The sequence below is a fragment of the Babylonia areolata genome, chromosome 2, assembly GCF_041734735.1.
Source record: "Babylonia areolata isolate BAREFJ2019XMU chromosome 2, ASM4173473v1, whole genome shotgun sequence".
NCBI classification, from domain to species: Eukaryota; Metazoa; Mollusca; class Gastropoda; order Neogastropoda; family Buccinidae; genus Babylonia; species Babylonia areolata.
In genome coordinates, this window is record NC_134877.1 from 15,522,574 (window position 1) to 15,536,396 (window position 13,823).

Consider the following 13,823-nt stretch of genomic DNA (forward strand, 5'->3'; position numbering starts at 1 on the left):
ACGCCATTGAAATTATCGTAAGAAAATGAGAAAGAAAGAAATTCAGGGAAATGAAAGGAAATACTGAAAGTATGGAAAGAAAAAAGGAAATAAAAAGGAAGAAACAGGGAGAAAAAAGAAAAGAAAAGAAAGGAAAGCAGAAAGAAAGAAAGAAAATAAGAAAGAAAGAAAGAAAGAAAGAAGAAAAGAAAGAAAGAAGGAATGGGTGAAAGGAAGACAGGAAAAGACAAACAAGAAAAAGGGGGGAAAAAAGAGAGAGAAAGAGAGAATAATAGAAACAGAAAAGAAAAGACATCAAAGAAAAGACATCAAAGAAAGACAAGAAAAGAACGGAGATTCAAAAGAACTGTGGACCTATTCCTGTGGACTCCAGCAAAGAGAGAGACAGACAGACAGCGAGAGAGAGAGAGAGAGAGAGAGAGAGAGAGAGAGAGAGAAGTTACTGTTGATGACACCACCACACTCTCTCCACTACTCCACAGTTCCAAAGCCCGACACACTTGACGAGCCGACATGCATTGACAAAGTTTGTTGAAAGACGAACGAAGACGAAGAAGAAGAAGAAGAACACGAACAGGACCGGCCGGTGCAACCCCCCCACCCCACCCCATTCCTCCCACCCCCAAAAGAAGACAACCTACGTGCTCGGACTGAGAGCTCAAATCCGATAAATGTGTGTGGAATACATTATCGGGCGCGGCTTGTTACGACATTGTAGGGGACTTCACCCTGGGGAACCGGGTCATTAGCGTGGCTTTTGTCCCCTTTTGATGGCGACAAACACGAGGCATAATTCCACAATGGCGCTGCCTTCCGCCCTCGCCTGCCCCCGCGCATACTAAGAGGGGCGGCCTCTGGAATGAGATTGGGAAGCTCTTTTTTGGGGGGCGGCTTTCCTCTCTCTCTCTCTCTCTCTCTCTCTCTCCACCCTTGCTGTCCCTGGGTGGTAGTTCGCGTCCCGTGGTGACCTCCCCCTTCAATGAAGCGTTCAGTCTTGGGTCAGATTGGTGGTGACAATGATTAGCAGACGGTTCAGTGCGTGTTGATCTGCCCTCGGGGCTTTCTACTTTCTGCAGGAGTCGGTGTCTTTCTTGACTGGTGGATGGTACCTATCGAGGGGGTGCGGGTGGTGGTGGAGCGGGAGTTGGGGGCGGGGGGGGGGGGGGGGCGGGGGAAGGGGGGGTACTCGTAGTGCTCGTTTTTGTGTGGTAGAACTACTTAACGTCGATCTGGCGTCGCTTGTATCGATCTTTTTTTTTTTCTTTCTTTTGTAGGTGCTGTAAGAGAGCGTTGGTTCATTAGTGAGGATGTTAAGAATGCGCTTCTCGTGTAGGGTGCGTGGAGAGGAAGGAAGGAGGTTTTTTTGTGGATGTTGCAGAAAAGGAACTGTTTTTGTTGGCTTTGCAGAACCCTTTGTTGAGTGAAAAGAACTTTTCTTTTTATGTAAATGAATTGTATACGTTTCATGATTGTATAGAAAAAAAAAAAAAAGAATCGATGATGTATCGATAACTTATTCCTAGTGTAGATGTTATCGGTAAGACGGTTCTTCCACTATGGGATCAGCAACCCATTGCTGAGTGAAAAGTACTTTTCTTTTTATGTAAATTAATTGTATACGTTTCATGATTGTACAGAGAGAGAAAAAAGAAAGAATCGATGATGTATCGATAGCTTATTCTTAGTGTAGATGTTATCGGTAAGACGGTTCTTACACCATGGGATCACAAGTCCAGATTTCAATGTCCTTCATTTGTAGATGGCTGTGGTGTAGTGTATAACTATCCATCTCATGATCATTATCATCAGGAAAGGGACGAGAAATTGAGTGAAGGGAAACTGAACTGTGATTGAAGGAGTTGGAGGGAACTGAGTCATACAAATAAAACCTTGTCAGCCCAGAGGCCTACGAACAGTGACAGTGTCTTTTCTTCTTTCTCAAAAAAACTCCGAACTGACAAAAAAGTAACTAGGTGAGAACTCACCTAAATGTATATATACAACAACAACAAAAAAATGAATTGGTGAGACGCAGCACAACACTCTTACATAAACAAGACATTGAAGTAAGAACTGTTCAAAAACACGCACGCACGCACGCATGCTCTCTCTCTCTCTCTCTCTCTCTCTCTCTCTCTCTCATCTTGACAAGGATTTTGATTTCACCCTGTTCCATATGTGTGGGTAGGTGGATAGGTACGTGTGTGCGCGTGTGCGTGCGTGTGTGTTTGTGTGCATTATTCTCTTTGTTAAACTATAAAGTGTAGGTCTGGTGGCAAAGACCAATAGTTGTACAAGGCGCAGCTATTTTTTTACTCACTTGTGTAAACAAAGTGTTTATGTTTTTATCCGGTGTTTGGTTGTCTGTGTCTGTGTGTCCATAGTCATTTTCTCTGGAATCACATTGTTTGTCAATACCAAATTTGGCTTGAACATAGTATGAAAAAATGTTCACAGGTTGTAAGTCTCCCGAATTAAGCCGTATTTCCGAATCATTAACGGTTTATTTTCTTGAAATTCGTTCCGAAATCCGAAAATTCTGAAAACCGCCTCCAACTGAGTTAGGCCAACTGGAACGTAGGTTGTGTTCGAAGACGACATGACCTTTTTCTTGTTCACAGTTAGAATAGAATAGAGGAGGAGGAATTTTGTTTAATGTCCCGTCACACATATCGGTAATTGAAGACATTTTGTTAAAGTATTTATGAATACATCTGAGTATTATCGGTTAGAAGGGGTGGGAGATGTGGATGAATGGAGGGTTGGGAGAAACTGGGCAAATGAAGGTAAAAATGTGGGTGAAATTTGGAAGAAAAAAAACAAAAAACAACAAACCACCTCTTAATACAGTTACAGGAAATTACTTAAAGGACTTCGTAAAAGAGAAGTCGTTAAACTGACAAGCGAAACAACTGATAATGAATGCAAAAAGTCAAAAACATCAACGTTCTCAGTCACTTGTGAAGACACACTTTCGTGTACAAAAGAATAGAATAGAATAGAATATTTCTTTATTACCAAGTGTACCGGGGTCACAAGGAATATTGAGGGGGGTGGGGGGGGGGATAGTACATAACAAGATACGAACATAAATCGAAAATCATACACAAACGCAGATACAGTAGAAATAAGATACATACAAGTGCATATCAATATAAAAACTTGTGTATACTCACGCATGCACGCACTGCACACACACACATACACACACACACACATGCACGCACTGCACACACACACACACACACACACACACACACACACACACACACACACACATACACACACACACACGCACACACGTTTGAACAGAAGCTACATATTACATGTGGATGGGGCAGATGTTTTTTTGGGAAAATGATTAAAGGGGAAAAAAAACAAATTCTGGACAGAACACTTACAGTGGTACTAACTAGACCATCGACGTGTTTACTGCATATAAATATTCTAAAGTGGACACTGAATTAACTGGAATTGACATAAAAGAAAAATGTATTTGATCGTTTCTTTCAGCCGTTGTAGACTGGTTTCTGCAGATCTAGAGGTCTACCATGTGTTGCGGTGTGCTTGAAGCGATGGCAACGTCTCCTTTGCTGCCGAAATGAAAGAATAATCGAGATATGATAAAACGCACAAAAAACATGATTTAAACGGCGTTATTACGCCCACTACAATCACATCTATTTATCGCATGAAGAGGAAGTATTAAATTTAGTCAACTGACGTCAGCTGCGCCGCAGCAGTGGGGATTAGTCTGCTTGCTTCGGAACTGAACATGCTTGGTTCGATCCCGATAACATGACTATGGCAGAAAAAGCACGACATCTTGGTCATCTGCTTCTTCGTTCCTGGGCTGCAACTCCCACGTTCGCTCGTATGTACACGACTGGGCTTTTATACGTGTATGACCGTTTTTACTCCGCCATGTAGGCAGCCATACTACGTTGGTCGAAAGTCCAGTTGGCCTGATGGCATGTTGTACCAAGCATGTTGAGAACTTTTGCTACCAAACAAACAGGATATCCGCACTGTTCACTGAAAGAAATGTTTCCAGTCTGACATTTTCACACCAAGGTTCGTATGCACGTGCAAATCGTTTCTCTAGAGAGAAACGAAACGAAATTTTACTTAACCAGGGAAATAAGATAACCAATGAACATACTTTTTTGTCCCGCCCAGACCTTGGGCACAAGAAAGTGGGGACTTCTACAAACACAGAGACAAACGAAATGAAGCAAAACTATATATATATATATATATATATATATATATATATATATATATATATATATATATAAATGAAATAAAAAATATAATAATAATCTTCTTCTTCTTCTGCGTTCACTCGTATGCACACGAGTGAGCTTTTACGTGTATGACCGTTTTTACCCCGCCATGTAGGCAGCCATACTCCGTTTTCGGGGGGGTGCATGCTGGGTATGTTCTTGTTTCCATAACCCACCGAACGCTGACATGGATTACAGGATCTTTAACGTGCGAATTTGATCTTCTGCTTGCATGTACACACGAAGGGGGTTCAGGCACTAGCAGGTCTGCACATATGTTGACCTGGGAGATCGTAAAAATCTCCACCCTTTACCCACCAGGCGCCGTCACCGTGATTCGAACCCGGGACCCTCAGATTGACAGTCCAACGCTTTAACCACTCGGCTATTGCGCCCGTCAATATAATAATAATAATGATGATGATGATAATGATGATAATAACAACAATAATAATATTGATAATTTTTTTAATGATAGTAATAATGATAATATAAATAAATGAATAAATAAATAAGTATATTAAAAAGATAAATAAATAGATAAAACGTTTCAAGAGCGCAAAGTAGCGAGCACCATAATCATGCTTTTGTTGTTGTTGTTGTTGTTGTTGTAATTGTTATTTTTACATCATTCTAGGGCTGCGTGGCTGGTCCAGTGGTCAAGGGTTCGACCCCCCTGTTCAGTCAGCCTACCAGTGGTGTTGCGTCCATAATGGGAAAGGCACTTCCCTGCGATTGTCCTCACTCCACGCACCACTAGAGGTATGAAATGAGTACCTGACTTTGATAGGAGAAGGTTAAAACAGAATTGAGGAGAGGATTGATTTGGCCCCTGTCGACCTGTGCCGAGCTCTATACGCGGGGGGCGGGGTGAGGTGGGGGGGCCGAGAGGGGGCCCGGGGGGGGTGGGGGGGGGTATGAATTCACTGCCCCCTGCAGGCGTAAAAGGCTGTGAGATGGGACCCTGTAACCTTTTTAACCTCTGGGCAAGAAGAGAGAGAAGAAGAAGACGACGACGGAGAAGAAGAAGAAGGAGAGAGACAGACAGACAGACAGACAGACAGACAGAGAGACACACAGAGAGAGAGAGAACACTGAATACTGAACACTGATGAACGTTGAAATGTTTAAAATGTCATTTGCTGTAAAGCTCTTGTGACATGGTAGGTTCAAATCTGAACAAAAATATTGGAAAACAGATCAAATGGTACAGAAAGGAAACACATAATGAGAGAGACACGGAGAGAGAGAGAGAGAGAGAGAGAGAGAGAGAGAGAGAGAGAGAGAGAGAGAACTACTAAATACCGTGTGAAAATCTCACGAGTAATCAAGGAAGAAAAAAAAAGTTCTTTACCTTTCTCAGCGGGGAAAAAAAAAAACAAAAAAAAAAACAAAACAAAAAAAAAAAACAACAAAAAAAGCACTACCTCCCTGCAGTCTATTTGATTTCCAAACAAACCACTTCACCTAACACCACCTCTACCTTCCTCCCTCCCTCCGCCAGTCCACCACATTCAATATCCCCATCACACACACACACACACACACACACACCACACACACACACGGACCCTAATTCCCCCCTGAGGACCCCGTTCACAACCTGCCGTGTGCCCTTCAAATCTGGCCTGCGGGGATAATTTTTCAAATATTGACGATAGCGGATCAATCTCGCCACTACTACAGGCTCGCCCGACTTTGTACGAGCGCGTGAGCGACATTGTTGGGGCCTTCCCACGTCAATTTGACAGGCGTGGCGCGCGCCTCTTACGCAGGGTGCACGTGCACAAGCGAGGTGCCGTGCACGCGCTTCGCACGCGCCCACAAAAGCTTCTGTCCCGGGGATCGAATCATCATCAGAAAATTTGAGCGAGATGCTGTTGGGGGAGGGGGGGGGGAGTGCAATGATCTGAGGGAGGGGTGGGAGGGGAGGTTGGCGAGGGCTGAGGTGGGGGGAAGGGGGGTTCAGACTGGGTGGGAAACACATTGAAATAGGGACCTAGGGTGGTGGGGGAGGGGGGGTGGGGGGTTGGGGGAGGTAAGGGGGGGGGAGGAGGGGGATTTGAATAGTTGGTTTTGCTGTTGGTGTTGTTTGTTTTTTTTCCCTCTTGACTTGATCATTTTCTGTTTTTTTCATTAATTAATTCATTTCTTCATTGTTGTGTGTTTGCAAGAAAGTGACAACGACAATAAATCATGAGGCTTTTTTTTTTCCCCTCGTCACAGAGAGATGTATAACAACTTCAACAAATCTCAAAAGACAGATGATTTTTTTTTTTTAATTTGTTTCTTTATATATATATATATATATATATATATATATACATATATATAAAGAAATATATATATATATTTCTTTATTCATTTATCTGTTTATTTAATCGTTTACTTGTTTATCCGTTTATGCATAATTTTCCATGTTTCCCAAAGCGGCATTATCTCCCCATCCTTCACCCCTTCCTTTCTGTTTATTTATTTATTTATTTATTTATTATTCGTTTATTTATTTATCTATCTATTCACGTATTCATTTATGTATATATTTATTTATCCATATATTTAATCATGCGTCGTTGTTGTTTTTCATGACTTTTCTCCTACATTCATCCCTTTAAAGCCCCCGAGCACTGTCAGCTCAAGGCATCCGAACAGCAACAGTCAAGGAAAAAACTACAACCTACGTCAGACGGCAATGAGGCAGGCCAGTCACCGGTGTAGATCCCGCACTGCCTCCCCCTTGATCAGACCGGTGCCCGTTTAGTTCTCATTTTAACGTGGCCGTTGAAGGTATACATATATAAGCGTACCAGTAGGCCTTGTGTTCATGGCAGTACCTGCTTTATTGCGGAGCCAGACTGAGTACGCGATCTTCGCAATTTACTTTTCCACCAAAACTTGTACGAATCGTTTTACACATGCGCGCGCCCACAAGCACGCACGAGTGCGCTTACGCACACACACACACACACACACGCACGCACGCACGCACAAGCAAACACACACGTGTACGCGCACGGAGGATTACTTTATGCACGTTCCTCTCTTTTGTATGGTCACCTTGTCCAACTTTTCTTCTTCTTTTTTTTCTCTCTTTTTTTTGTTGGTTGTTGTTCACCCGGAGAAACTAACTAAGCTGAAGTGTGAATTAATTGGCATTCTAAACTAAAATCTCATGTACACGTGCAAACACATCCAAATTGTGTCTCTGTGTGTCTATATGCGCGTGCATGGGGGGTGTGCATGGGGTGAATCTCTCTCGCCCCGCGCCCCCTTACTCTCTCCCTCTCCCTCTTCCTACCCCCCCTACCCCCTTCTCTCTCTCTCTCTCTCTCTCTCTCTCTCTCTCTCTCTCTCTCTCTCTCTCTCACCGCGACGATATCAAGCAAGTAGTGCCAACGCACAACTTCAGTCGACGTTGGACGAAGAAGACGAAGACGACGAGGACGAAGACGCGGCTACGCGCGAAAAGATCGTGGGAGGTTGGAGTGATCCATTCCAGCCAAAAGTCCCCTTCACTACATTTCCCTGATTAAAAACGATCCCATCCCTTCCCGTCCCAACCCATCGCGTTGTCTGGGATCTCCGTGCGACGATCCCCCTTCTCTCCCTCCCTCCCTCCATCCACCAACACCCTCTCTCCTCCCCCCCCCCTCTCTCTCTCTATCTCTCTCTCTCTCTGAGCCTCTGTCTTGTGACAGGCCATGGGACTTGAAGACAGGGCTTCACGTGCCGTGTTACACAAGCAGAGGCAATTTCCGTTGTGGCGCCCGGACATTTGTCACCTCTTCTCTGCCTGGCTATGTCCCTGATACCTTCTTCTTCCTCGCACTCCCCACTCCCCCACCCAACTCTAACCCCCTCCCTCACACGCCCCTAACTCCTCACCCCCACCCCCCACGCCCCCTCAAACCCCTCCGCACCCATTCCCTCCTTTCACGTGGGGGACACTGCTCTGCCGGCTGTTGGCTGCTGCTGTTAGTAGCCTGGCGCTCTCTCTCTCTCTCTCTCTCTCTCTCCTAGCTGTCCCATTTGTTTCTCAGACTGAAAGAAGTCATCCCACCAATCCTCTCTCACTCTTCTTCTTCTTCTTCTTGTGCCACCTCACCTCTTCATCAGTTGTGGCTGAGAGAGAGAGAGAGGGGGGGGGGGGGGAGAGAAAGAGAGGCAGCCAGAAAGACAGACAGAGATGGAAAGAAAGAGAGAGAGAGAGGATGGAGGCTGGTTTCATGATCAATGATTTTTTTTAATTTTTTATGTGGGGTTAGGAGGTGGGGAAATGTCTGGTGTGGTGACCTATGGTACCTCGTTTGTTTGGTAAAAGACCTAATATAGTCTAAAACGTGTGGAGCTGAGATTGGAGCCGGCAGCACACAAGAGGCGTTATTAATTCATGGTCCCAGAAGAAGGCTGTTGTTTTATCGTAACCCTCACCGAATTGTCTCGTTTGTTTTGGCCGACAGTGGCTCGTGGAGGACTGAAAGCGGTGACAAGTGTCCTGAGTGAGTTAGTGAGTTAATGAGTAAGAGAGAGAGAGAGAGAATCCCAACGAATGAGCAAGCGTAAATGCTGACCTTTTAACCACTAACTAAATTTCCCCACATAATCCTTTTATTCATTAAGTTTATGGGAGAAATTACTGCACAAATTGTAGTACGGGCTTTTCTTACTGTTGGACAAAAAAAAAAAAAAAAGAAGAAGAAGAAGAAAAAAAAAAAAGAACAACGGATCAGAATTATTTCATTTTTTCCATATAAGAAAACATATAGAATCAAGAACTCTGATTTCCAAAGTGTTATTTTGTGTTGTTGTTTTGGGCTGTTTTTTTTTTTTGGTTTGTTTTGTTTTGTTTTGTTTTTTTCGGGGGGGGTGGGGGGTTGTTTTTTGTTGTTGTTGTTTTTTTTATCCCTGTGATGATACACCTGTATCAACCTGTAAAATACACAAACGTTACTTGTGAAGAGCACAGACAGATCACACAACACCCATCAATATCATAGTACTTACCAATCTAATGACGGATAGTCAGTCTTACCATCTAGCTGAAAGCAAATTATGGGTGTTGTTAAAGTGTTAGTGCACATGAATTACTTTGGTGATTATAAAATACTCTCCTGTCGAACCATTACCGAAGGTTGATTATTAGTTTTGGTATTCATCGACTGAGCTAAGGATCGAGATCTGAGCTGAGAGAGAGACAGAGACAGAGACAGTCAGCCAGACAGAGACAGTGACAGGCAAGCAGACAGACAGCGAAAGAGAGATACCACCAAGCTGTTTTTGGGGGGGTTGTTTTTCGTAATGTATACCTACGTTGTCAAATTTGCTCGGTCACTCATGCATGCAGTACGGCCGGAAACCATTTACTGATGATATGAGTTTCTTTTTTCTTTCACAATAACCGGAGCTCCTTTTCTTTCTTTATATTTTTTCTTTCTTTTCTTTTTTTTTTTTTTTAACAAATCAAGTGCACACATTTTTTTCAAGATCACTTTCGTTACATACCGTTCGTTCTGAGACTCACGGACCAGGTTTTTAAAAAGGGTGCACACATCAGCAGGGGCCGAGGTCTTGTCGGGTGCGTAGCAACGTTACGCATTGGCGGAGGCCGTATGTACAACGTTGCCCCTAAAGAGGATGGGCATGGCGTGTGCGGAACGTAAAATTTGCTGCTACGTTCGACGTTCCTTTACGACAGCTCCCCCCCAGGCGTAAACCTATGCGTAGAACACGTGTCAGGAAGAAACATGGCGAACAGAGTATACTTTAGGTTACTGATGCGTCGAAATTTCAGACGTCAACGGATTCTGCGTGACCGTACCAATCCGTTTGATGTTTATGATGTGGACCTGTTTGCTAGGTTTCGTTTTCGACGGGAAGACATCGTTACTCTCGTCGACATATTTGGAGATGAGCTGGAGCATCTCCTCCAGAGAGGAGGTTCGCTACCTCCGTTGATGCAAGTGTTAGTTGCATTGCGTTTTTTGGCAACAGGGGGATTTCATCGAGTGATTGGGGATTTGTTCCAAATTGACAGACGGACAGTAGCAAGAGTTATTGATCGATTCTCCTCAGTGTTGTCTAGAAGACTGGGGGAATTTGTTAAGCTTCCTGTTTCACAGAGAGAAGCTGATGTGATGAAAGACAGGTTCTACCAGATTGCACGTTTTCCCAATGTACTTGGCTGCATAGACTGTACACATATTCCAATCATTGCACCTGTGGTCAACGAATTTGAATACGTCAACCGCCACGGCAACCACACAATTAATGTGCAGCTCATCTGCAATGCAGATATGGTGATCATCAACTGCATTGTGCGTTGGCCAGGGTCAGTGCATGACTCTCGCATTTTGCGTGAAAGTAATCTTTTTCGGAACTTTGAAGGACCACAGGCTCCACTTCAGGGTGTATTCCTTGGAGACAGTGGCTATATGATTCGCCCTTGGCTCTTGACTCCAATCCTCAACCCGGACGGCTGAGGATGTATGTATTCACACATACATAATATGTCTTCTGAATCAAAGTTGTACAAAGGCTACATTTCTAAGAAATCCATGAGAAACAACACATAATATATGTAGAGTTTGTAATCTTACCATGTTAGTAGCATGCACATTGAATAGCTGTTCTTACCCTGAATCACCAAATACCACTCAGAGAGAGAGAGGGGGAGACAGAGAGAGACAGACAGACAGACAGACAGACAGAGAATACTTACGCTTTATTCCTTCCAGAAGACATGTCTCGTCCCCCAGAATGTCCAAAACGACATCGTGCCACCACGGAATGTCAGGAAGAGGACCGCCACCCGTGGGAGGGTTTTTCAGTTTGCTGCGGAGACGGATGGCATTGAGTCGAAGATCGGACCTTTTTTTTTCACTTTCTGGGTCGGCCTGTGTGTTTTTCCTCTGGCATTGACACAGTTTGCAATATCCTCCCAGAGTTGTTGCTTTTTTTTAACCGTCACTGCGTTGTTCAGTTTGCAGAACAAGGCTGAAGCATGTTCTTTAACAAGCTCCAGCAAACAACGAATCTCCTCTTCCGTAAAATTTGTCGTCCTCTGTCTTGAGCTTTCAGTTTGGTCTTCCATGTTAGCAAGAGCAAGAGGACGAGATGTGCAGCGGAAACGGTTTTCCCGTTCGCTTTAGCTATTTTTAGCTTAACGTCATACGTACGCTTCACAACGCACGACGTAGCTCCGCGAGCAACTAAGTATGTGTCATGACCACACATTTACGCATTTGCGGAACTACGTCGTGCGTTGGCTTTCCGCGTTCGTAAGTTGATGCGTAACTGTCTTGATGTACGCATCCGACAAGACCTCGGCCCCAGGGATGTGTTACGGTAGAGGAATTATGTTACTGAACTTAGGGACTTCAACAGCACTGAACAAAACAGACATTTTTCCAAATCCAGGAAAGCTTCTGCCGCACGTGATTTTACACACAACACTGACGAGTCAATGTAATAACCCTGTCAGTGTTTTTGTTTTTGGTTCTCTCTCTCTCTCTCTCTCTCTCTCTCTCTCTCTCTCTGTCTGTCTGTCTGTCTTTCTGTGAGCCTGTGTGTGCACGTGACATATGCGAGCGTGTGTGTGAAAAGTGGTGGGGGTGTCATACTCACTACAGGGTCAGCGCTTGTCAGTTCTCGTTTCATGAGTTGTGAGATAACGTGACATTACACAGTTTTTGTCAGTTATATCAAGAACAAGTGTTTACGGCACAGCTTGACCATTCGGACAATGGAGGGGAACATATACGTATACAAAGAAAAGGTTTCAACAACAACAACAATACCAACAACTGTATAATCCGTTATGATAATCTGTCACAATTACTGAAGCTTATGCCGCGTCATAAAAAATGACACTGATAGGCAACACTGACAAAGTTATCTCCATAAGAATAGGAGGGGTTCAGGAGGCAGGGGAGAGGTGGGTGGAGGGGCGGGCCAAAATGATGTCCCTCTGGTGCGGGCCATTTTCAAGTTAACATACATATTTTTCTTGCTTGGAGGACGGACGAACGAGTGCGAGATTTAGGTGGCACGTGCTGACTACGTGTAAGGCCTTATCTCCCTTCGCTTCCACAACACTTTCCTTCCCTTCCACGCCTCTCCATCGCATACTGAACTTGCACAGACGCTCTCGGACGAACGTTGATTTTTGGTTGATTTTTAAACAAAGTGATCAGTCTGACCCTGGCAAGTTTTCTTCGTGGTAAAAAATTACCCCTCTTTTCCTCCCCGCAGCTCTTCGTATTCAACTGATTTGGTCCAAATTGTACTAAAGACTGCATGTGACGTGTTTCAGTGACCACCTCCGAGTCAATCTTGAGTACGTTTTACTGTGACGTGGGCTGCATTGCCCACTCTTCCATCCCTCCAAAAAAAAAAAAGCATATAAATAAATAGGTAAATTCTGAATAAAATCAAACTTTCTGTTGAAATACGGGCTGTTTTCCACAGGTTTAGGAGCAGTCGTCTGCATAATGCTTGCACTGTGATCTTTCAACTATGGATTTTTCTGCTTCATTAATTTCGTAATGGACATACCTTTCTTAAAATTCATTTGTTTATCTATTTCTTTGTTGTTGTTGTTGTTTCATTTGGACTAACAAACAAACCAACCTTCACGGTATCGTGGAAGGCATAGGAATTCATGCTGTTAAAACCAGTAGCCTTCGCAACTGCTCATCTGCCGGCCAGCCAGCTATTAAAGGGAAACAACTGTCATATTGTTTAGGCCAGTACGCGTACGCTCCCTTTAAAATGTCTTGGATTTGTTTTTCCAATAACCGTTTTTGCGTTGCCACTACTACTTCTACTACTTCTATTACTACTACTATTAGTAATATAACAATGAGAAGAAGAAGAAGAATCAAAAGAAATAAATGAAAAATATTTCATAAATCGAAAATAAATAAATCAAAATGGCTGATGTGGGTATCGTTTTTTGGGATGGGGGTAAAATTCATGAATCTTAAATTAAGTGGGAAGGTTATTTTGCCTTCTTGTTCATGCTTTATAAAATACAGTTTTGTTGGGGGTTTTTTGTTGTTTTTTGTTTGCTTGTTAGTTTTTAATGAAAATTTGAACAGCAGAAATTGATCAGCAGCCTTACAGTGTCTGGCTAACTGCTTCTATCATTGCCCTGTTCCAAACACACATCTAAAAAAAAGATTAATCATAAGTAAAATAAGGAGGAAAAAAAAGAATATCAGTATATGTGTCCACAAAGAAATTCAACAAAGGTGAAAACATATTTATCATTTTTTTCCCCCTAACATCTGTGTTGAACACAAGATTAAAAGATGAATGTTCAAAAGGTAAAACATCTTGCTGATCTTAGTAATCCAGTCCACCTCATACACATCCCAATCTGGTCTGAAAAAAAGAAAGAATTCCTTGTTTTTTTCTATTGTAGTGCCCCAGAAACTTGGACATTTTGTCGCTGCACTTAGAAAATGTTTAATGTATGATAATAGGGAAGGTAATGATGTGCCTGTTCCAATAGGAGTTAAAGGCTAATTAAGACAT